Raw genomic sequence first — 24,603 nt, 5'->3', positions numbered from 1 at the left:
TACACATATGGCCTCAGAAGACAACAGAACACACTGCTTTTGTCACAGGCCTGAGTTCAGTTCCCAACCTACATCAAGTGGCTCATAACTCCTGTAACTTCAGCTCCAGGAGGATCCAAATGCTCTAAGCTGGATAGTGACCCACATATATAGACATGCTCATAATTTAAAAAGAATTAAGTAACTAAGAAAAAATGACAAAGGATCTGAGTAAACATTTTTCTCCAATATTTACAAATGGGCAGTCACATATGGAAAGATATTTAAGAGCTGCAGGCATAGTTCTGTGGAACAGCTGGAACTTGAAGGCACAGCAGGACTGAAGGCCATACATTCAATTTTCAACACACACACACATAAACACACAGTATCTCAAAGGAAATAAATCCATAAATCCCCGAAGGGATAATGTGCTGAGAGATGCTACACACGTCAACCTTTGAAGACAAGGTAAGCAGGACAGGATGATACGTGCCTATGTCCTAACACTCAGGGGGGTGCCAGGAGTTTGAAATCAAAGACAGCGTGTGTGTCACACACACATATAAAAACTGTCTCAAAACAAAAATAAAAAGTAGTAAAGAAAAATAGTAAGTGAACAAAGCCAGCCACAGAAGACTGCTTATTCTTTAAAGTCCAGAACTGGTTAAGTGTACACAGACAAAATGCAGATAAGTGATTGCTACAGGCAGGATTCAGAACAGGGAGGAGCTAAGGAGTACATGTCTCTTTGAAGTGATGAAAATGTTCTAAAAACGAACATGTATACGGATATATTTTTAAGTAAGCACTGAATTAGAAAAAATTCTGATAGTATAGAATTGTTTTAAATAAAAAGTAAAAGTCACCCTTTCCCTTCCTACCCCATCTCTAGATATGGCTACTGTTGATATTCTCTTGTGAATCCTCCCACTGTTACACACAAACCCAACACACAGAAAACAGTTGTGTCTCTAAGCATTAAGTAGAGCCATACAGCATGAGTCACACTTTAATATACTGTGGGCATCTTTTAAGACACTTAAAAGTATTTTTAGTAAATATCACTTTTAACATAGTAGATATATCAAAAACATACTCAAATACTAAATACTTCCTACCAAAGGAAATGTTTCGGTGGTGGTGATTCCAGGGGTCAGCCCCAATGCCTGGCAAGCACACTATCACTGAACTACATACTCTCTCAGTATTTTCATTTTTTGGGTGTGGAGATGTTTTCAAGACAGGGTTTCTCTGGGTAGCCTTGGCTGTCCTGGAACTCATTCTGTAGACCAGGTTGGCTTCGAACTCACAGAGATCTGCCTGCCTCTGCCTCCCAAGTACTGGGACTAAAGGTGTGTGCCACCACCCAGCTTCATTTTTACCCTTATTTTTTTAAAGATTTAAAAATATGTATGCATGGATTATTTGTGATACAGAAAAAGCATCTATACATTCAAACATAAGGAATGTCTGAGGAGCTAGCTGGGCAGCTTACTCAAGAAACTGACAAGGAAGCACCTCTAGAACCCAGGAGTTTGTGGCCACCTTCAACAGTATAGGGAGACCCTGCCTGGTTAATAAAAATATATATGCAAAATAAAGCCAGGCACTGTGGTACATGCCAATGGTCCCAGCACTTGGGAAGCACCAGGTCTTAAAAAATTTTTTTGAAATAAAAATAATTTAGACAAAATATTAGCCATACACATGCTCATTGTTCACATGCATACAGGTGTTCGTGGGGGGTGGGAGGATGTTCGTATGTGTTGGTAGGGGTGTTTGTGGGAGGTATTGGGGGGCAGCAGTCAAAGCTGGGTATTTTCCTCATTGTTCCCTATCTTTTTTTTTTTTTTTTTTCAGAGCTGAGGACCGAACCCAGGGCCTTATGCTTGCTAGGCAAGCGCTCTACCACTGAGCTAAGTCCCCAACCCCCCCCCCCCATCTTATTATTTGAAACAGGGTCCCTCACTGAACCTACAGCTCATCAATTGAACTAGTTGGCTAGGAGGCCCAGGGATCCAGGGACCCTCCTGTCAGCATCACACCAGTGCTGATATTACAGGCATGTATCACAGTACCCTGCTGTTATGTGGGTTCTAGGGATCAGACTCAGGCTCTCACGATTGTACAGCACATGACTTAGGCCATCTCCCCAAGCCCACTTCACTTGGATTTATTTTTAGCAGGAATGGCCTTAGACCCAGGGTCTGGTGCCTGTGTTCCCAGTGAGCTGTATCCTAGCTCCACGGTGACTATTATGTAATTTCTTTACACCTCTAGGCACTTTCTGAACCTTTTCCTTTCCGTCTGTTTTCATTTTGGAAACAGATCTCACTATGGAGTGCAGGCTGCCCTTGAACTTGCAATCCTGCTTTTACCTCTTGAGAGCCAGGGTTATAGCATGTAACACCACGGCCAGCTTTGAAATTCTTTTTAATGGTGTTCAGTCTGGGTTTTGTTGGTTGGTTTCTTGTGGGGTTTGTTTGGTTTATGACAATGTCCCATCAAGACCCCAAGCTAACCTCAAACTGAGCATGTAGCAGAGAACGACCCTGAACCCTGATCCTCCTGCTTCTATCACCTCAGTGCTGGGCTAGCTTAGGAAGGAGTAGACAGTAACGGCTAAAACTGTGCAGACCTTTGTGTCTACACAACTGATGCACACTGCACTGTAAACAGTCCTGCGGTAGCCAAAACACTGCAGTAATTGGACATTTTTACTGGATTGCATTTCAAACCCCAACATTATACAGCTCTCATATAAATCCCTGTCAGTTTCATGCCTTCTCCAGTCAAGAGGAAACACTTTATGGGTACTGATTAGTCTTGCTTTGTTTGTTTTTGGTGTTGGAGACCAAACTCTGCTTCAAGCAATGCTAAGAATTCACCCTATACCTGAGCCTCACCTTGGGCAACAGTGACCTTTCCAAAGATCGATGAGCTGGCTGAAGCCTGATCCACCCTGTATTTTACATTGTATATCTGGGCTCCACTTCGCCCAGTGCCTTCTTTAACCATTCACCATGTCATACAGGTTTTGAGACAGGGTCTCTCACTGAACCCAGAGCCCACAGGTTGGCTAGATAGGCTGGCTAGTGACATTCAGAGATCCACCTGTCTCTGCTCTTCCCAACTCTGGGGTTATAGGCACAGGCTGCTGTTCTAAACTTGGGTCCTCAAGTACTTTACCCATTGAGCCATCCTTCCAATTCCCAAGCTCTCACTTCAAAAATGGAGCATTTCTTCCTTTCCTTTTGTTCAAATTTTCTCCCATTTCAGTTCCCAGCTGATATCTCACATGTAACTGGGAAAGAGACACTTTGGGGAGATCCTCTCTCTGTTTTGCCCACACTTAGTCCCTACTCACACTCATTAAGCCTTCCAATGACAATGGAGGAAACATCCTGGGTCAAACCAAAGACTAGTCACCCACCCAGGTGGCTCCAGAGTCAGGCCTTCTTGGGCCCTGATGATCTTTTCTTTGTCTCTTCCACAGTATCAGTTTCTTTCCCTATAGGAACATATACATCAGCAAATATGCATTAGAATCTCCTATTTTCATTGAAAAATAAAGGCAGGCTTTGTGGTACACACCTCTACTCCCAACATTCAGTAGGACAGACAGACAGACAGACAGACAGACAGACAGACAAATAGACAGGCACATGCTCACACAGGGAATTTGGAAGTGAGAGCTGGGTTTTAGGTCAGTAATATAGCATTTGCCCAGCATACATGAGGCCCTTGGTCAGATCTGATCCTAAGTACAAGGAAAACAAGATTGAAGATATCTAGACTTACATTGTATTCCAATAAAATGTTTAAAATGAGCAAAGTTTCCCTGGCACCCGTGCTTCTGTCCACTCTTTCTCTTGTGTATTGAAACCTCTGAGGAGCTACCTATAGTTCATCTCCACTGCATCATTAAGAATATACATTAAAAAAAAAACAAAAACACAAGTCTCATATATCCCAGGCTTGCTTGGAACTCACTTTGTAGCCAAGAATGGCCCTGAGCTCCTGATCCCCATGCCTCTGTTTCTCAAGTGCTAAGATCTTAGGCATGTGCCACAAAAGGTTTATGCAATCCTGGGTGTAAGGCAAACACTTTTCCAATTAAGAATACATCCCCAGCCAAAAATACACTTTTTCAAATGCATGTGCCAAAGGCAAGCCTACAACACACTCCTCACCCCACTGGGCCTTTCAGCAGCATCTGCAACCTCCTTAGAGCCCTGTTGTTGATCCTGTCTCAAGGTTTTCTCCGATATCAAGAGCATCTCCTTCACAGACCCTCTGCTACCTGCAGCTGTGTTGCTTGGGCTCTCTCCAGGCCCTCCATCCACAGTAGCTTTAGGCTAGGCTCACCTGCCCCGAGGACAAGAGCAATGCTTTGGCAATATTATAGAAAAATGAATTGTTTTACATCATTCAGATGCCAAAGTCACTGTTACCTCCTTGGATGGCCATTTTGCACACTCTCTCTCACCTGACTCTCCTTTAACACTCAGTTAGGTATTGCCATCAATTAAAAGGACTAGAAATCTGGGGATGTAGCTCAGTGGCAAAGCACTTACTTATCCTGTATGAGGCCCTGGGTTCTATCCCTGGCATTGCAGGGAAAAGAAAGAAAGAAAGAAAAGAAAAGAAAAGAAAAGAAAAGAAAAGAAAAGGAAAGGAAAGACAAGGAAAAGAAGGAAGGAAGGGGAAGAAAGAAGGGGAAGAAGGGGAAGGGGAAGAAGGGGAAGGGGAAGAAGGGAAAGGGGAAGAAGGGGAAGGGGAAGAAGGGGAAGGGGAAGAAGGGGAAAGGGAAGAAGGGGAAGGGGAAGGGGAAGGGGAAGGGGAAGGGGAAGGGGAAGGGGAAGGGGAAGGGGAAGGGGAAGGGGAAGGGGAAGGGGAAGGGGAAGGGGAAGGGGAAGGGGAAGGGGAAGGTAGGAAGGAAGGCAGGCAGCCAAGCATGGTGGTGCATGCCTTTAATCCCAACAGAGGCAAAACTGTGAGTTTGAGGCCACCAGCATGGTCTACACAGTAAGTTCCAGGACAACCAGGGCTATGTAAAGAAACTATGCCTCAAAAAGAAAAAAAAAATTATTAAAATGACCTATAACTGCTACCACAGTGAAGAAATTGTATGGGTATGATATCAAGATTTATACCCGAGTTTGAATAAACTAGAAAGGGTAAAAATACACTAAGGGGGGGGCACTATTCTGAGAGGATTTGAATTCTTGCCATCTATACAACTGAAAAGGTACAGAGAGTTCAGCTGCTCTTATTATGAAAAATTAAACTAAAAATCCATTCTTTTGAATACAAAGAATAGGCTGGAAGCCAGACACAAGAAAGGAATTCTTTAAAATTGTGACTGCTACACTACAAGGTGACTACTGGCTTGACTGTTTCCTCACCCACAACCTGTGCCTCTCAGAGCAGCACTGCAAGGTCTGTTGCACATCTCCACAACCCGTCAGGGGCCTCTGTACCCATGGTGGTGACAGCAGGCTTCAGCTAACATGAGCAAGTCCAAGGTGTGGTCTGCATTGTAATGAAGGCCTTCTGCCTCTTCACCCAGTGCCTCCAATCTGCTCAGTGAACAGGAAAGGCCAGAGACCCAGGATGATAATGATATTTATTGGAAATCATACAATAGAAGTCTGTCCTTATGTAGCTGGAGGTCCTTATGTAATTCTTTGTGCCTTAACAAGCCTTTCCAAAGCCTGCTACTGACCAAACTTGATCTTCCTTCAGCTCTGTCACTGCCATATACCACTGCTGGAGGAGGCGCCAGAACCTAAGGCAGGAGTCAGGTGGGTTACGTCACTACAGCTGAGCCTCTTGCGTACAAGTGCTAACAGCACAGTTGTACCTACTGTAGAACAGTGAAATAAGAAATAAACACAGCAAGGCTGTATGGTGTGTATGGCTCAGTGCCATGGCTTAGCATGCATGAAGGTTCAATCCTTAGCACCAAAAATAAAAAGTAAATTAAAATGGAATTATGTAACCAAAAAACTATAGAAAGCACATAGTGTATAACTGACACATGGAAGCCTGCACAAAGGACCCTAGTCAACAGTGTGGTTGTTAATGAAACTGCTGATAGACCTAATAATTCATGTTCATCCTAAGATTAAAAGATTCTTTTTGCTCTTGCATAGACAACACATTCCTCAAATTCAAGCTGTACAAGCTATGAACTATAAATTCTCCACTAAATGTAAAGGTTTGCCCAGCTTCAGAAAAACAAGAAGACAGAGGGCTGGGGTAGCCCAGTAGTAGAGCACTTGCCTAGCTTGTATGAGGTCCTGGGTTTGGCTCCCCAGGACATCTTAAAAAAAAAAAAATGAACATAGGTGTGGGTACTTCAGTTTCAGCAAAATAACGATACACTACACCATCTAGTGAGCTCCTAATCTAACGCCAGGCAACACTTTTCAGGCCATGTTGCTGCATTACACAAAAGTGATTCTCTTAATGACGTTCTAGTTTCTATGATCCTCATTTTGGTAGGATAGCTTCATTTTCTCAACTTTATTCTACCTTTTGATATAGGAAAATAGGAACAAATGATGAGACTATAGAGAAACTAGAACTTCACATGCTGTGGGTGATTAAAATACTGTAGGCTCTTGGGTAAAGAGTCTGGCAATTGATCAAAAGTCTAAGCAGCTATCAAATGAAACACTGATTCCTTATGAAGACATAACAAACCCTAGTGGAGTAACATATTTCCCCAAAGAACTTGTCCATAAATATTCATAGTGTTAGTCATAAGAGCTAAAAACTGGAAACAATCCAAATACCCATCAACTAATAGCAGGATGCATAAAATGTAGAATATCTATATACATGCCCATAAAAAGGAATGGGGAATTGGGAGGTTAAGGCAGAAAGCTAGCAAGTTCGAGGCCAGTCAGGTCTTCAAGGACAGGCCATATCTCAAAACAGAAAACAAACAAACAAACAACAACAAACAAAACAAAAACAAAAAAGGGGGGTGCAGAAAGCTGGAGAGATGGCTCAGCTGTTAAGCGCGATGGCTGCTCTTCCAAAGGTCCTAAGTTCAATTCCTAGCAACCACATGATGGTTCACAACCATCTGTAATGGGATCCCATACCCTCCTCTGATGTGTCTGAAGACAGCCACAGTATATTCAAATATATAAAAATAAATAAATCTTTTAAAAAAAAAACAAAAACAAACCACAGCTACCCGTGCTCCTACAGCAACACTAAACTCAGTGGGTTGCCAAAAGCTAGGAATGAAAGGAAGGATTAAAAGGGAAGGAGGAAAGAAGGAAAAGGGGAGGGACAAAGGGCTCAAAGCCCTTTTGGTTTTGGGTTTTTTAATTTTTGTTTTTGTTGTTGTTGTTGTTTGGTGTTTGGTGTTTGGTGGTGGTGGTGGTGGTGGTGGTGGTTATTGTTTGAGACAGGGTCTCACTCTGTATGTAGCCCAAGCTAGTCTGCAACTTACGCAAGACTCCAACCTTGGCCTCTTGAGTGTTAGAATTATAAGCATGAACCAACATGACCAACTCCAAGGTCTATTCATGATTAAAAAGATCAAAATTTAACCAATATAAATTTTACAAAGAGAAAACGTGTAAGTTGTGAAGTTCCAGGACAATGCTCAGATATGGTACCCATGAGGAGGAAGGGACAAACAAAGCATGCAGACCTGGGGAGATTACTCAGTGGGTAAAGCCTCTTGCTTTGCAAGATAAGGACTAAACCCTTGAACCCACGTGAAGCCCAGAGCAGGCCTGCAACCCCAGTGCTCCTTCAAGACTCAAAGAGGAGGAGAATCCACAGGCACTTATGGGCCAACTAGCCTGGTGTGTTCAGTAGCAAAGGCAGCTAGCTGGCAAGGACTGACCCCAAGGTTGTCCTGTGACCACATGTGCGCCATGTTGGTACTCACACAGGCAAAGATTTTTTTTAAGCATCAAATAGGAGCTGAAGACATAGTTCAGTGATCGAGAGCACTGCTGTTCTTCTACAGACCCCAGTTCAGTTCCCAGCACCAACAGCTCACAACTGTCTGTAACTCCAGTTCCAGGGGATCCTACCCTCTTATCCAGCCTCTGCAGGCAGCAGGCACCATGTGATGTACAGACATACATGCAGGTAAAATACTCACATACATAAAATAATAAAGTAAGTCTAAAGGGGGGAAAAGAGGGAAGAAATAAAAAGCATCAAATGGTGGTTAGAATGGTCTAAACCTGGTCTAAAAGGTAAAAAATCTTAAACCTCATCCTGCTGGTCTACCAAGAGTTTCAAGGTTCCTAAACTAGTTTTTCTAACTTCAAACAGGGAGCTAGTGAAAGGTGAATTTCAAGGCCTGACCCATGAAGAATCTCTTGTAATCAGTTGCACATCAAGGAAAAAGCATAGAAAGCTTTGTAAATCTCCAGGTGATTCTTGTGTAAGCCAGATCTAACTCCAGCACAGCAGGGAAAGAAAAATGCTCAACCATTTAAAAAGTAACTTGAGACCTGCTTCTGATAATCGGGGTATAGAGAGCTCAGAATTCTTAGCCATCTTAATGATGTGAATAACTATTCTTATACAAACTTCCAAAGGTCAGAGCTCCCATCTAAAAAAAGAAAGAAAGAAAAAAGAAAAACAAACAAACAAACAAACTTGGGCTATATAAAAAGCTCAGCAGGTAAAGGCACTTGAAACCAAGCCTATCACCCGAGTTCAGTATCTGGAACCCACACCAATAGAAGGACAGAACCAGCTCTTGCAAGTTGTCCTTTGACCTGAGCATGTGCACACGGACACACACACACACACACACACACACACACACACGAGAATGTTGCTAAACAATAACTTAGCAAGAACATGTACGTCTTCCTTCAAAGTATGCAACTCATCAGATTCTTTAATCTAACTGAGTGTCTTTATGTCTTAGAACCCTGGAGGAAGTAGGGGTGAACTCTCTTTACCAACCAGGTTGTTCTCTCGTTTACTTTCCAGCTTCCCATTACTACATGGCAACAAGCAAATCAGTACCAGACACCTATGTGGATACCTAAAGTAAACTTTGAATGTAAATACAGACTCACAGAAATCATCTGAAGACTGGCTGTAAATGACTCAGTGACTAATACTGATTTACAAAGCTCCAGCACTTTCCCTCCAGCTCCCTCCTAAACAGCAGCACCACTTGCAAACAACATGCAGGCAGGCAGATGCCACCTGTGGTGTGGGTATGCCTCTGCATGGATTGCCACATGCCTCCCCCAACCCCCTTGTCTCTAGCTCCTTCCATAAAGTAGCAGTCACTGTAAGTAAGTCAGAAAGATAGAAGTGGGTCTTCTGCAGCCTGAAAAGCTGCAGGTGACTATGCCTCAAACATTACAACCCCAACACCTCAGCTAAAATCCTATACAATGGAGACACATTGTCTTCAGAGGCACAGTCTGAAGTAGTAACTGTTTCCTCAGTAAGTTCACTCTAACTTAACCACTGAAAAAATATAGTCTTGTTCAGAAACTGACTAAGGACTAAAAAGCTAATTGGTACTGGTTTGAAGTCATTCCCTTCACAGCTAATTCACTGCCATGTAGACAGGCTAATGAGGGCTTTACCTGTTTTCCACTGCCAGCTTTTCATTCTGCAACGCATGTGAAAGGGGTAAAGTAGTTTATAACAAGGTGATACATTCAGATAGATGACATGTTGATGCATTTACTGCTTTTTAAAACTCTTTGTCTGAGGTTAGGGATATAGCTCAGTGGTAGACACTTGCCTGGAATGCACAAGGCCCTGGATTCTATCTCCAACACAGCAAAAAAAAAAAAAAAAAAAAACAAAAAAAAAAAAAAAAAAAATAAAAAAAAAAAACATAAAAAAAAACATAAAAAACAAAAACAAAATTCTATCTTGGGAGCTGACGAGATGGCTCAGTTACTGAAGTGCTCACCAAGTGAGCGTGAAAACCTGAATTCGAGGCCAGGCACACACCTGTAATCCTAGCACTGGAGAGGCAGGCAGACAGGACCAATGGAGCTTGTTGGCTAACTAGTCTTGTTGAATTGGTGTCCTCCTGGATCAGCAAGAGACCTTGACTCAGAAAATGTGCAAAGTGATAAGCATGTATGTTCACCTTTGGCACCTGCATTTGTGTGTGTGTGTGTGTGTGTGTGTGTGTGTGTGTGTGCGCGCGCGCATAGAAAAAAGCTCTCTCACCCAGGATGTAATTAAGGTCTCTAATACTAAACTCCCTTCTTAATAAACTCCTACAGTAGGTCACCCATTTCTGATCTGGTGTTCAGATATGGAAGCCAGGATCCACCCCGACCCCTACACTGTCATTTTGCAGCCCAACTGTCCTGGAACTCCAGAGCATTCCACCTCAGCCTCCAGAGGTCTGGCATAAGAGAAGCACTACAACCCTTGGTTATCACCAGGACATTTCTTAAAGTGCTTTCTCAACATGGAGTAGTGGAAAAGTAACAGACTGGAAAACAAGCAAGGTTTCATTATCTTGACAACTGAAATATTATCTTTCCTAACTCACCAATGTCATTGGTAACATACAGCAGAATACTTGTTATTTTATACCTTGAGAGTAGAGAGTGTGGTGCAACTCAGTTCTGTTAAATCTAAACTGTGCCTTGCCCAGAAAAGTCCTACTTCATCATTAAACAATCAACTTGGGAATAAATGTCTTTTTACTAGAGACATGAGTTTTCTCATACCTGATCCATTTTACCAGAAAATGTTTAACTTCAAAATAACAGAATTTTTAAATGATGTGATTACTATTTTTTTTTTCCTACATGAAGAGGTGTTTAGAAATCAGCTCTCGAAGCAGTGGCTCTGTGGGCAAAAGCCCTTGCCACCAAGCCTGAGGACCCCATGGTTGAAAGCGAAGGCCATGTGGGCTGACCTGCACATGGTGTGTGCCTTCTGTGCGGGTGGCACCTCCAAGCTAGACTCATTGATGCCTGCACTGAGGGAGTTAAATGAGACCACAAAACTGGAATCCCTTGACAGATGCAGCTCTTCAGTTTAACAATCAGCATAATCACAGTTCTGCTGGCTCAAAATGCAGACTGTGGAAAGTCGACGTTACCTGAGTAAACACGGAGTGGGCAGTAATAATGGAGCTGCTGCCCTTACTGAGCAGCCTGCAGGTGCCAGGCGCTGTGAGGTGCCCTTTAAATACCAGCTTTCAAAAAGTCCTCACCACAACCAAGAGCAGCTGCTGTCCAAGCTCAAAACACTACGTGGGACTTCGCTCAGACCCATTACCACAGAGCTTAGACCTCTCTCACCACTGCAGCAACTTTTACCCTAGACAGGCTGCCAGGGCCCAGCATGGCTTGCACTTGCTGCTGTCTCCCAGCTTCCACCAGATGATGCAATCACAAAGCTAGACTGCATCTCAAGGGAAGTAGAGGAGGTTGTAATTTACTCAGCCCACAAAGAGCTTTAATTGAGCAAATTGCTCAAAAGCCAGAGAGCTAAGTAACTACAAAGCCAAAGTGAAGGGTTCCCATTGGGGAAGGAAGGAAAGAGTGTGTGTGTGTGTGTGTGTGTGTGTGTGTGTGTGTGTACATGAAACATGCACAAGCTAGCTGTTCTGTTAAAGAGAGAGCTGCTCAAAAGCAAGAGCACTAGGTAACCAACAAAGCCATTACTGAAGGGTTACCATTGGGTAAGAAAAGAAAGAGGGTGTGTGTGTGTGTGTGTGTGTGTGTGCCCAAGAGTGTGTACCAGAGTATGCACTTGTGATGGACATCACAGGACAATCTCAGGTGTCATTCCTCAGGCACTGTCCACCTTTTTAGTGTTCCTAAGTGTTTCTCATTGGCCTGGATCTCACCAGCAGTGAGCTTCACAGATTCTCTTGTCTTGGTCTTGTCTTGGCCTCCTTGGCTCTGGGATTACAAACCCCATCAGTGTCTAGCTTTATTATATACTGTACTATTAATGTTGCTTTCCAGATAGCTATGCCAAAAAAACACACTCCTACCAGTCTTGTATGAAGATCACTACTCTTCAGCATCCTTAGGATTTGGAGTTGCCTACTTCAACTTGGGTGTGTGGGAATATGTCATTGCGATTTATGTTTCCTTAGTTACTCACAAGGCTAAACAAACATAAATATGGGGGTTTCTTTCTCATTTTCTAAAGGCCTGTTGAAGACTGCTGCCTGTCACATGCACATGCAGCACCTTGCTTAAGAGCCTCTTCTCTAAGCAGAGGCTATGCACATACTTTTCCACATTAACTTCCAGCAGCTTTCTCATCATGCTCTTCACCTGCTTCCTGGGTGTTTGAATATGTATGAGCCTGTCTCCAGACTGCTTATGGTGTCCAATTGATATATCATTATTAATTTGTCAAAAGCAGCATTATGTTGTTTTAAGTATCAGTTCTTGATCCCTGGCAGAGAAGTTTCCCAATTTTTCTTTCAAGAATACTCTGTCCCTTTTAAGAAGCAGTTTGTCTACCTCTTCATTTCTGCTGTGGCTACACAAAGCACAAAAACATTTCCAGAGGTTTGACATCTTTGCAGCACCGGAAGGTCCTTGAACTTCTGTGGTTCCATATTACTCAATCACTCCAGAAAGTTGTTAGATTTTCTTTTCTACAAAATCTTATACATATTTTGTTGAATTTAATTTACCTGCAGGGGTAGGACTATACATCAGTAAGAGAATCTTGCCTGGCACATTCTAAGGTCTGCATTTGATCAACAGCACCACAAATATACATATCTGTTACAGTTTATAACTATTGAAAACCATGGATCTGGAGGTGGGGTATGGAAAAAATATTTCTGTAAGAGGAAAAGACATCTTAGTTAAAAGTGTCCTAAAGAAATGTTGGGCATGGTGGCACATGCCTTTAATCCTAGCACTAACAAGGCAGAGGTAGAGGCGGGTAAGAATCTCTGTAAATTCAAGGCCTGCCTGGTCTACATAAGAGTTCCAGGCCTGCCAAGACTACAGAATGAGACAACAAAATGTCCCCTAAAGGCCTGTGTGTTTAAGGCTTGGTCCTCAGTTTAGCATTACTGGGAGGTCGTGACTATTAAGAAGTGGGCAGTTTAAGGTCACTGAGAGAAGGTGCCCTTGAAGGAGAGTATGGGACACTGGACTCTTTCTTCACTTTCTGGTCATAAGGCCCTACCAATATGCTCCCACTGTGGTATGCTATGGCCAGTTGGTCATAGAAAGGAAACTCCAAAACTATTAGTCAAATGATCCTTTTCTCTTTGTGATTTGATTGTATCTAGTATGTGCTCTAGGGATGAAAAGCTGGGTAGCACAGCAGGAACTTAAGATAGTTATGATAAACATGAATATTACTTTACTAAAGCTTTTAAATCAAAGTCTACCAAAACAGTGATTTAATCTCATTTTAATCCTAGAATTACTGTTTTGCTGAAGACATTTAAAAGAACCTAAATGTCACATTAAAAAGCATTCTAAGCCAAGTGGTGGCGGCAGCACATGCCTTTAATCCCAGCAATTGAGAGGTAGAGGCAAGGAGAATCTCTGAGTTTGAGGCCAGCCTGATCTACAGAGCAAGTTCTGGGATAGCCAAGGCCACACCGAAAAACCCTATCTCGAAACCAAAAGAAAAAAGAAAAAAAAAGCATTGTAAGGCCAGGTGTGGTGGCACACGCCACTAGTCCTAGCACTGGGAAGGCAGGAGAAGCAGATCTCTATGAGTTTGAGGCCAGGCCGGTCTACAGTAAATTCCAGGACAGCCAGTGCTACATAGAGAGACCTTGTCTCAAAAACAAAGTATTCTAAGCCTAAATGTTTGAAGGTACTTATATTTATCAATAATGAATTAATTAAAATCCAGGAGCTGCATGATCGCCTCTCAGTATTGAAGTATTGCTGAAGATACCACACACTAAAAAAAAAAGGGAAAAGAGATGTAATTATATTTTATTTAAGAATATATAAAAATAAAGTAAAATCTAGAGGCTGGAGAGCCAGGGGTATGGTTCAGTGGAAGAGCACTTTTCCTAGACTGGGTTCCATCTTCAACATCTCACACACATCACACATGCATATGCACGCACGCACAGACGCGCGCACACACACAGAAATCCAGAATGCTTTTCCAATCATCAACCTCATGAGAAAAAAAAGAGATGAATAAATGATGACAAGACTGAAACTCACTAATATACACACCACTGTCTAGGACTGAGAATATGGAGTTCTTTTTTTTTTTTTTAAGATTATTTATTTTATTTGTATGACTATACTGTAGCTGTCTTCAGACACACCAGAAGAGTACATCAGATCTCATTACAGATGGTTGTGAGCCACCATGTGGTTGCTGGGAATTGAAATCAGGACCTCTGGAAGAGTGGCCAGTGCTTTTTTTTTTTTTTTTTTTTTTTTTTTTTTTGGTTTTGGTTTTTCGAGACAGGGTTTCTCTGTGTAGCCCTTGCTGTCCTGGAACTCACTCTGTAGACCAGGCTGGCCTCAAACTCAGAAATCTGCCTGCCTCTGCCTCCCAAGTGCTGGGATTAAAGGCGTGCGCCACCACCGCCCAGCGCAGCCAGTGCTCTTAACCTCCAAGCCATCTCTCCAGCCCCCAAAGTTCTTTTATCTATTGGCTGCCTCCCCACTCTTGTCTGGTTCACCGAATCTGTCACTTTTTGCTTTTTGTAAAATTAAACGCTATTCTATCGGTGGCATGTTTTAAGGTTTGGGGGTTTTGTTTGGTTGGTTTTGGTTTTAAGACAGAGGCTCACAAAGTAATGCTGGTTGGCCTCAAACTCACTTGTAGACCTGGCTGGCCTCAAACTCACAGAGATCCACCTGCCTCTGTGCCCTGAGTACTCGGATTAAAAAGTGTGCACCACCATGCACCCAGCACACATTAGGAATTGAATGTAAAGTTGAAAAGTTGGTCAAAGGGGGATGAAGCAACAGCTCAGGGGTCAGAACTGCTTACTGTGAGGCCCACAGGTGCAGACAGGCAGAAGACACACAGAGGCCAGTCCACCTACCGAGTGGCTCACCCATAGCAGGTGCTACTATAACGAGTACATATGTGGTGGAGAGATGGAAGACAAAGAGAAACAGAAGAGGTTTGTGCCCAATGAAGGAGGCAGAATTGAAGACTCAAAAGGTAGTGAGGAACAGCCTGATGTGAATAGCTACAATGTCACCTGAAGCCATGATGGGATCCTGGCCTATGCTGCAGCTGAGGGCAATGCCTGGGTTCATGGCCCTGTGACAGCAGGGGTCTATGTTGATGTCGATGGCCCATCTTATCACCAAAGGCCATGCAGATATCCCTGGTCTAGGCTGCCTCCTGGGGCCATGTTTATGTCCAAGGCCTGCACAGAGTTGGCCTTGCCCTTTGCTGGCTGTACCACTCTGGAGAGAGCTCCCCACCTTACCTGGGCAGCACAATAGAGCTGGCCCTGGTGAACCATCCCAAGGGTGTGAGCACAGGAGAGCTGGCCCTGCCACTCATCTGCCTTTTGTTTGTTTTGTTATTTTATCTTATTTCATTTTATTTTGGTTTCTTTTAGGGGAAGGTTACAGAGGCAGAGGGCACATATGAAGAGACAGGGAGGTGGGATTGGGGTACATGATGTGAAATTCACAATGAATCAATAAAAAGACTTTTGGTTTTTGGTTTTGTTCTGTTTTTTTTTAAAAAGAAAGTCTTTACTGGGCTGGCGAGATGGCTCATTGGTTAGTAGCACTCACTGTTCTTCTAGAGGTTCTGAGTTCAATTTCCAGCAACCACATGGTGGCTCACACCATCCATAATGAAATCCAATGCCTTCTATTGGTGTGGCTGTCTTCACATACATAAAATAAATAAATCATTAAAAAGAAAAAAGAAGAAGAAAGTGCTTCTTGCTCTTGCAGAGAACCAGGGCCTGGTTCCTAGCACCCACATGGAGCCTCTTGACCATCCCTAACTCTAATTCCAAGAGATCTAACATCCTCTTCTGGCCTCCAAGGGCACCTCTACACATGGTGCTGACATACACACACGCAAAACACTTATATACATTTTTTAAAAGCTAGCCAGATACACTACAAACTTTGGTTACAGGACATGAGAAGTCAAGGCTGCACTGAGCTGGAAGCTTCATTTCAGTGACTAGCTTTCAAGGTGCTGCAAGGTACTTTGTAGGCCACTAGAGCAGAAAAGTCATTAACAGCCTTTCTCAGTAGTAGGTTCTGCATGGCACAACCTCCCAGGCAAGATGTATCCACTGTGCAACAGTGTATCACGGTTACGGGAGTGACCAACTACTTTGTGCTTGGATTGGAGGCCTGATCCACAGAAAAGAATTTCTGCCAGGTACTGTAAACCTGGTCAAAGCCTGATGCTATAGGGATCAGATCATGGGCTGTAGTGAAGAAGCTACTAGTGTTGTGCTAAATAAATGTATTATGTCCATCAAACTGCCTTTGAAATATTTATACTTATGCCCACAGACTAGTGCTGCTATCAGCTCTGGTCAAAATAACATGTTTGTGCAGGAGGTAACAGAGACCAAAGAGATTCATAACTGGCTGAAGTGCTAAGAATAAGTAATTGCTGAATGCTAAGTCATAAATAGGACATCTTTAACATACACATTTTCTATCTTTCCCTCCCTCTACCAACTTCCCCGCCTCATCATACACACACACACACACACACACACACACACACACACACGATCAGAGAACATCAAAGAAGAAGAAATGGAGAACGCTGGAGAAATGGCTCACTGGTTACAAGCACTTACTGCTCTTGCAGAGAATCCGGGTTCATTCAGTTCCCAGCACCCACACAGTGGTTCACAATTGTCTGTAACTTCAGTCCTAGGGCATCAGACACCCTCTTCTGCCTTTCACTAGTGCCAGGCATACACATGGTTCACACACATACACTCATACATATAAAATAAAATTAAAGGACACCTTTTTTTAATCTAAGGAATACATGGCAGAGAGTAACTGAGGTTGTTGTCCACAGCCTCTAGCTTCCACGTGTGCACACAGACAACGCCCTCATGCATATGAGACCACAAAGACAGACAAAATAGATCTCATTTTGATATTAAGTTCAAACAATTAGCTGAGTATGCATTAATTCAGTAACATTTGACACAACTGTTAGGAAATGGTTCGAAGACTAAGACACTCTTTAAAGGAATACTTGTGGGTTTGTGAGAGCTATCATAACCACTAGAAAAACCAAACACACCTACAAATTAGCACTATTAGCTGACACTAGAAGAGCCTAAATATAATAAGCACATAGTATTATTGCTACTTGAGAACATCCCCACCCCATCAGGCTAAGGCTGAGTCAGTCAATAAAAATATCGGAGCCACATAATTTGGAAGTTTCCAGTAACCACGATGTTTAACGGCAGAAGCAGGTGAAATTGCTATTTAACCCTGTAGCCCACATATTATCATCTCAGTATTTAAACGATTTTTTCATACTAAATCTAAAAACCTGATGTGCACATTCACACTAGCATACTGTATATGTGTCATAGTTCAGAAGTCTAACAGACATGGGCTACTGGCTAATAGGATACTATACATGATGCCAAAAGGGAACATAGCCAGAGAAACACTGCATAAATCACATCCTCAGAGTCCCTGATGCTGGAAGGCATCGGAGGACAAGCTGGAGTGAGTTTTCTCCTTCCACCTTTTGGGTTTCAGGACTGAATGCAGGCCTCAGGTTTGGTACCAGGTGCCTTTAGCAGCTGAGCCATCTCTCCAGTCCCCTCACTCTGATTCTGAAGCCAACGAGTTAAACTTTAAAAATAACCAACAGTAACCAGCTATTTCATCAGATTGCCCATAACTTTCTGGCAATCACTGTTTGGAGTCAAAACCCTATACAGTATTGATTTTATAACAACTATTTTCAGCACATTTTAACTAGTCTTGCTGTCACTTGAGATTAACCATAACTTTCTTCTTCCCTAACCCGTTCCAGTTCCTCACACACATCCCCCTAAATTCACTAATCCATTTAAAGTTATTAAAAAAAAAAAAATGATTCCCAGAGCTATGGAGATGCTCTGGGTTAATCAGAGCCCTGCTGCTCCTACAGGGACCTGGCCTGGGGTCCCAGCATCTACAGACTTACAACCATTAGGACCTGCATTAAAAAAAAAAAAAAAAAAAAACCACCTTCACACCCTCTTCCAGCCTCTAGGGACACCAGGTATGAATGTGGTGCATACATTCATAAACACACAAGAAATAATAATCTTTAGAAGAGGGGGAAGAGGAAAAGAAGGAGCAGGAGAAAGAGGAGGAAGAGGAGGAGGAAGAACTTCCAGCCACTCCTACAACCTGAACAGACTTTTGTCACCCAGGCATGAGCAACAGGAAGACAACAAATGATCTCAGAAAGAGAGGGGATTATGTTTTAGAAGGAACACCATGGTGCAAACTCACAGAAGCTACAAGAAGTAACGTGGAGTTGAACAAGCACAGTGTGTCTCAAATGAGCCTTCACTTGGGGTTACAGTGGAATTTCAAAAGGACAGAAACCAGATAGCCTTCTACCACTTATGTGATGATTCAACTAAACCACAAAAACAGTAAGGCAAATGTCTACAGTATGGACCAAAGCACCCTATTCACTCTCCCACTCCTACCCACCTGGGCCCCAGGAGAAGTGCTGTAGAACCACTCAACAAAAAGTCTGGTTGGCCCAAGCTTTTGTGTGGTGGGGGAGGGGCATGTACTGGGGACTAAACTCAAGGCCTTACATGCCCCAGACACACTCTGCCATTGAGCTATATTCCCAGCCCTAACATTTCATTTTCCTTAACTCACTAGACTTAATTTTCACTTGTTAATCTGACAGTGTCTATCATAAACAGAAACAAGTTCTGTATGTAGGAAAGCAGATAGCTAGCCTGGGAATGTCTACACTTCTAGAATATGTATTCAAATGGCAGTAACATTGGCATTCAAGTTTAAAATAAAAACTACAACAGGATGCTTACTAGTTTTCATCATATAATCTTTACTAAATGAAATCATCTAGTCACCATGTATTTACTACTTCATAAAATGTAAACTTATGAAAACTACAGCTCAGTGCTTCTCAGTTCTCAGTCAGTCAGTCAGTTCTACCTGGTGTCCAGAAGCCTAACCTTTTCTATTGTTTTTGCTGTTATTCATGGGTATATATTTGTGTGTGTGTGTGTGTGTGTGTGTGTGTGTGTGTGTGTGTGTGTGTGTGTGTGTGTGTTTTACCAGCCTGTGACTGCATACCTGGAGCCCACAGACCAAGTATCTTCCTCAATCACTCTACACCTTACTTTCTAAAACTGAAACATTCACAAACCTGCAGCTCACCCAGTTAGCCTGGCTGAGGAAACACCAAGGCCTCAAGATTAGCCTGTCTCCAACTCCCAAGTGCTGTGTCACTGGCATGCTGTGCCATAATTGGCTTTTATGAGGGTACCAAGAATTAGAATTCAGTCCCTCATGTTTACAGAGCACTCTATCCACCAAGCCAACTTACTGGGCCCAAAGTTTTGCTGGTTTCTGTATAGCCCTGGCTGTCCTGGAACTCAACTCTGTAGATCGGCCTGCTTATGTCTCACCAGTGCTGAGATTATAGGTGTGTACAAACTTTTTTTCCTTTTTAATTGTTGGGGATGGGGGTACAGGTGTACTTTGTGGAGTCAGTTCTCTCCTTCCACCATTATGTGGGTTCCTGAGAACAAACTCAGAGAACCAGGCTTTCCAGGCAGCTTTACTTGCCACCAGACGGAGGTTTTGCTTTTAAAAAGCAAATGATCGAGATGTGCTGGCATACACCTTTAAACCCAGGAGGTGGAAGCAGGCAGATGTCTTTGAGTTTCAGGCCAGCCTGGGTCTATCTATTCAGGCCAGCTAAAACTGCACAGTGAGACTCTGTCTCAAAAGAACAAAGCAAAGCCGGGAGTAGCAGGGCTTGACTTTAATCTCCTTTAATCCCAGCAGACAGGAGCAGCTCTGAGAGTTCCAAGGCCAGCCACTTATGTGAGCACTGCATGACTCAAAATAAATAATTTTTTAAGTAAAATGAATAAGAAAATGACTTTTAGTTCATAGGACTTCAAGTGGCAAATCACCAGTGAAGTTATTTTTAAGCACCCATCTACACTTAAAACAGATACACACAAGGTGCTCACACAAATATCTTGTGCACATTTATCCTTGCACACAAAGATCTAAAACATACCAATATATTAGTAAGGATTTTATCTAGTCATTATATTTTAGGGCTTTTTACTTCTTATGCTGTTTCTATGAGAATCGTATGTTACTGTTTAAAAAAAAAAAAAAAAAAAAAGGCAAGAAATTGGCCAGTGCCAATCTGAGGTTATATTGGAGTGACATTCCATAAAAAGCATTTAGGAGGCTTGAAGACAGAGCCTTGCTTCACTTGGACATGCTCACATACATCCAGGCCTGCAATATAATGCAAGAATTACTTTTGGTGGATCATGCTACAAATCATTACAAAATGTAAAAATGACTTAATCTGAAGAAAGAAAGAAAGAAAAAAAAAAAAAAAAAAAAAAGACCCTTAAGGAAAAGCTAACAACTTCAGAAGGTGGATGTTACTGGAATAACTGAGTCACAAGGTGGGAAAATTTTTTTTTTATTTTATCCAAAATAAAAATGTAATCCTACTAAATGACAGGGAATCATTCTCGTGAAAATAGTTCATTTTGTGTCAATTTCGCCTAGGTTTATAAAAAGTAAACCTAGTAAAGTTACTAAATATACCAGATTGCGCAAACATTGTATGTTACTTTGCCCCCCAACCAATCCCTATTTCGTTTTCTCAGTTCTAGAGCAACAAATTAAGTACATACAGTTCATCGGTGCAGAAGGTATTGTAGTGACCCCAGCGGAGGGGATGGGTACAAAAGGATACAATGTAATGCTGCACACCCTCGGGCCCACAAAGAGCTTACTGCTGCAGTGGCGCGAACAAATCAGAAAGCGAGGCTACTACAGAGTACCTTTTGCTTTTAATGAAAAGTAGATACACTTGGCCTTAAACACAAGACTAGTGAAAGATGTGCAGGCAAGCTCTTATGGATTCAGGGTATGGGATTTTAGCTGGGTGGATTGCATCAGTAACAAAACCAACCCCTACTCTCTGGTTTAAGTGTACATACATACATATTGGTTGAAAATGGATTGAAATCCAAATAATCCACCTAACAAAGCTAAAATAAATGGCACCCGAGTTCAGTAGCTTTCGTGTGCTGGGAAGGCAGATGGCAACTAGGCCATTTTACCTAGTACCTATTCAACCTGGCTACAGACATTCCTCGTTTTAATAATAGTTCAATGAGAACCCGACTGCCTAAGAGACCCGCCTCGCTCGCCAGTTTTCTTGGTCCTCGGCCTCCGCCCTACACAGCCCGCCATCGCGTTTGCAGACCGACCCACAGGAGCGGTCCCCACACCTTTGCGGGCGGGGTGGCTGGGGATCGCGGGCCGGGATGAACGCACGAGAACCCACGGCCACGCGCGCCACCACCCCCCGCACGGATCCCGGCCCGCGGACATCCGTCCGCCCAACCGCCGCCCGGCGCGCAGGCAGCCCAACCGCCGTCCCGGCCCAACCAACGCGGGAGGGGAGAGAGGAGCGCACGGCCGGCGGGGCATGCGAGCCGCTCGGGGGGCACGGGGCAGGCTGCAAGCCGGGGAGTCGAGGCGGGCGGCGCCGAAGCCCACGCTGGACGCGGGGCCCGGGGAGCTTCCCGGAGGGGACTCTCCCCTCTCCGCGTAGAAGGTGCAGATGGTTTGACCCCCCACCCCGAGCGAGGTGCCTCGTCCCAGCCCCGGCTGGACTGTACCATCGGGCGGTGCCGCCGGGATTGCTCCCCCCACCACTACCATCAGTTCCCCCCCCACCCGGGTCCGCGGTCGGTTGGCCCCGGCCGGGCGCTGAGACGCAGAAAGAGCTGGGCGCCATTTTGGGTGGGACTAAGCAAAGACGAAACACTCTCCCAGGCGATGGGATACTCTGGACCCCGGTTTATCCGGTTCCCTTAATCCTTTAGGTACTTACACGACGTTGGGTGAGGGGAGCTGGAAGATCAGCGGGTCCCGGATCCTCTCTCCCTAGGGGTGATGGAAATCAAACCCCCCCCGCCGCCTCCAGGTGGTTCTTCCCGCCGCAGAGTGGGAGCAGCATAAAAGGCGGGGTCTTATTAGCATAATCTGCCTGGCAACCCGATCTCAACGTTATGTGATTGGTTAAACTCTGAAAGTCCCATGCTGTTCCTAGAGACCAGGAACGCTGGGCCGAACTGACAAGCCCAGATTTAAGAGTCATGACGAAAATCCTGGGACGCTAATTCAGTCGACAGAGAAGCCAAAAGGAGATTCGCACAATGGCCCAATGACTGAAGGCCTCTTTATTTCGTGCTCTGCAGTTCATGTAAAACCCAATAGAAGAGCGAGTCTCTGGCGGTGCTCGCCTGCGTTTGTACTCTAAGCCAATCAGAAAGCCCCACTCTTTGCATTCAGGGTCAAGGGCCATCTAAGAACCTTGGCGGGCAAGTGGAGGGACACAGTCCAGCAAGCTTGAGCGTCCACTGTGAAAGACCCAATGCACACCCGAGTTCCCAGACCACCTGTCTCCCACACACACACACGAGTCCTGGGAAGCTCTGGAGGTGTGGACCGTACATCTACCCGCCCCAGAGCCGACTTGTCCAGAACGCGCGCGCCCGGGGCCTCAGCGCGACTGGGACACGCCTTTCCGGGACTACAGAAACCGGTTAAACAGACTGAGCCCCGAGGGCCCAGGAGTGGCCTCTCAGCCTTCCAGACACAGGGGATTGGGTCATCCTGACCTTGCCGTCCCTTCAGTGCTCCTACATTACATCTCTCTTTTCCACCATTTACCATTCTGGAAAAGGCGATTTTCAGAAGCAATAGGGGTGAGAATGTCCTAGTAGAGTGCTTGCCTGCCACACTAAGTCCAGTGCTCAAGCCCCAGCACACATAACCCTGGAGTGGTGGTGCACCCAGGAGATGGAGGCAGTAAGAGCCGCAGTTAAAAGCCAGCTTGAACTACTTGAGACCCGGGTGAAGTCAACACTGAACAACCAAAATGACATAACTCTCTTCTTTCTTAGCTTAGGACACCCATATCATACTGTCCCTTAAGATTGCATTCTCAAAGTTCAGCCAGGTGTGTAGAAACAAGCTCAGGCTTTGAAATGAGACAAGCTGGGAGCTCCCCCACTGAAAACAGGAATGGCAACCAAATGCCAGAGACCTTCGCTCTTTGTGTCCGCAGGGAATCTTTTCATTGCCCAAGACCTGTACTTTGCTGTGTTGCTCTAAAGGTTAAATGAGATCATACTTTAAAATTCTCTCCCAACACTGACTGGAACTTTAAGAAACAGAAATGTTAGTAATGATAAAGCCTACAGAGAGACAGCTAGATAACCCAAACTCATAATCCCAGTTCTTGAGTGCCGAGGCAAAATTGTTTGAGGGTAATGGTGCCTACCTACACAGTTCCAGGCCAACCAGTTCCAGTATACAACAAATTCCAGTCTTTAAACAAAACCCCCTACAAAACTACTGGCTAGCCAAGAAAAAAAAAAAAGTACCAGGAAACAAAAGACAACAGAGAACATCCACAGAGAGAAAAACTAAAATCCATTTGACGATATTGCTTACAGTTTTGTTTAAATGACTGAAAACAATGAAAAGCTGAGGCCAGTTTAAAGACAGGACAGCCCTGGAAATCAGGACTTAATGAAGAATCCATGATTTGTTCTTCCATAGATCCCTTTGGGAGCAGCACTGGGCATGGAATAAAGGCCCTTAGTCAGCAGGCCCTGCTGAACCCAATAAAAAAGAAAGTGTGAAAGGGAGCCGGGTGAGCTAACTTGCATTTGTCACGTGGGTGCGGCACTGTCCTCTCCTCTTTGGGCCTATTAACAAGAAGCCATTTGCTTCTGGAATGTTTTATAACAGCTAGAGAATTCTCTGGAATGATCGCTCAGTGGCGTGAGTCTGAAACGTCAGAGGTGGACGGGTCCTCTGTGGCTTTGGAAGGCTGCCATGCCCTGTACTCATGGCCTGTTTTGAGATTTAACAATATTATATCTTCTCTGATGGATTAAGAGTCCCAGAGGTCAGATTAGCAGGGATGACAAGAAAGAAAACTCAACAGGAGAAAGGGGACTATCTATCTAACAGGGACTTAAAAAAAAAAAGTCTTCTTTTTTATAACCGATATAAGATTATTGTGATAGATGAGGAAGCCAACTTTTATTTCTGTGTATTTCTTTTTCCTAATGTCTGTCTTGGGAATGTCTCAGTTGCAGATGTCTTCATTCCTGTTTGTGTACGTACATGTGTGTACAGGTGTGTACTGTTAGGTCTCAAACCCAGGACAAATGGCTAACTGAGGCAACATTAATATATCCATTAATAGTGGATAATTAATAGTGGCCACCATGTTCTGCCTGCATCCCTACTTGTTATGTGGTATGGTTGGCATATCACTCCCCCCATCCTAAACTCCAATCTAGAGGCTTTTCTTGCCCTTCCCCCAGCTGCCCTACCCCAAGTGCCCTTCCCCATATAA

The 24,603-nt window shown here is 43.8% G+C and overlaps 1 protein-coding gene across 2 annotated transcripts in view; it reads right to left on the bottom strand.

Moving 5' to 3' along the window:
• The window catches only part of Prdm10 (PR/SET domain 10), a 106,206-nt gene extending 83,878 nt beyond the window's left edge, over positions 1–22,328 (bottom strand). The window contains exon 1 of one of the 2 annotated variants that reach the window (XM_076924579.1): positions 22,060–22,328. The gene's annotated coding sequence lies outside the window, so the exon portion shown is untranslated. The remainder of the gene's footprint in view (positions 1–22,059) is intronic. The other variant, XM_076924578.1, reaches the window with a different exon arrangement.
• Between the last annotated feature and the right edge of the window lie 2,275 nt (positions 22,329–24,603).

The sequence above is a fragment of the Arvicanthis niloticus genome, chromosome 26 (assembly GCF_011762505.2).
Source record: "Arvicanthis niloticus isolate mArvNil1 chromosome 26, mArvNil1.pat.X, whole genome shotgun sequence".
In the NCBI taxonomy this organism is placed as follows: Eukaryota; Metazoa; Chordata; class Mammalia; order Rodentia; family Muridae; genus Arvicanthis; species Arvicanthis niloticus.
Note: the sequence above shows the minus strand (reverse complement) of the source record. Positions and strands in the feature narration are given on the sequence as shown.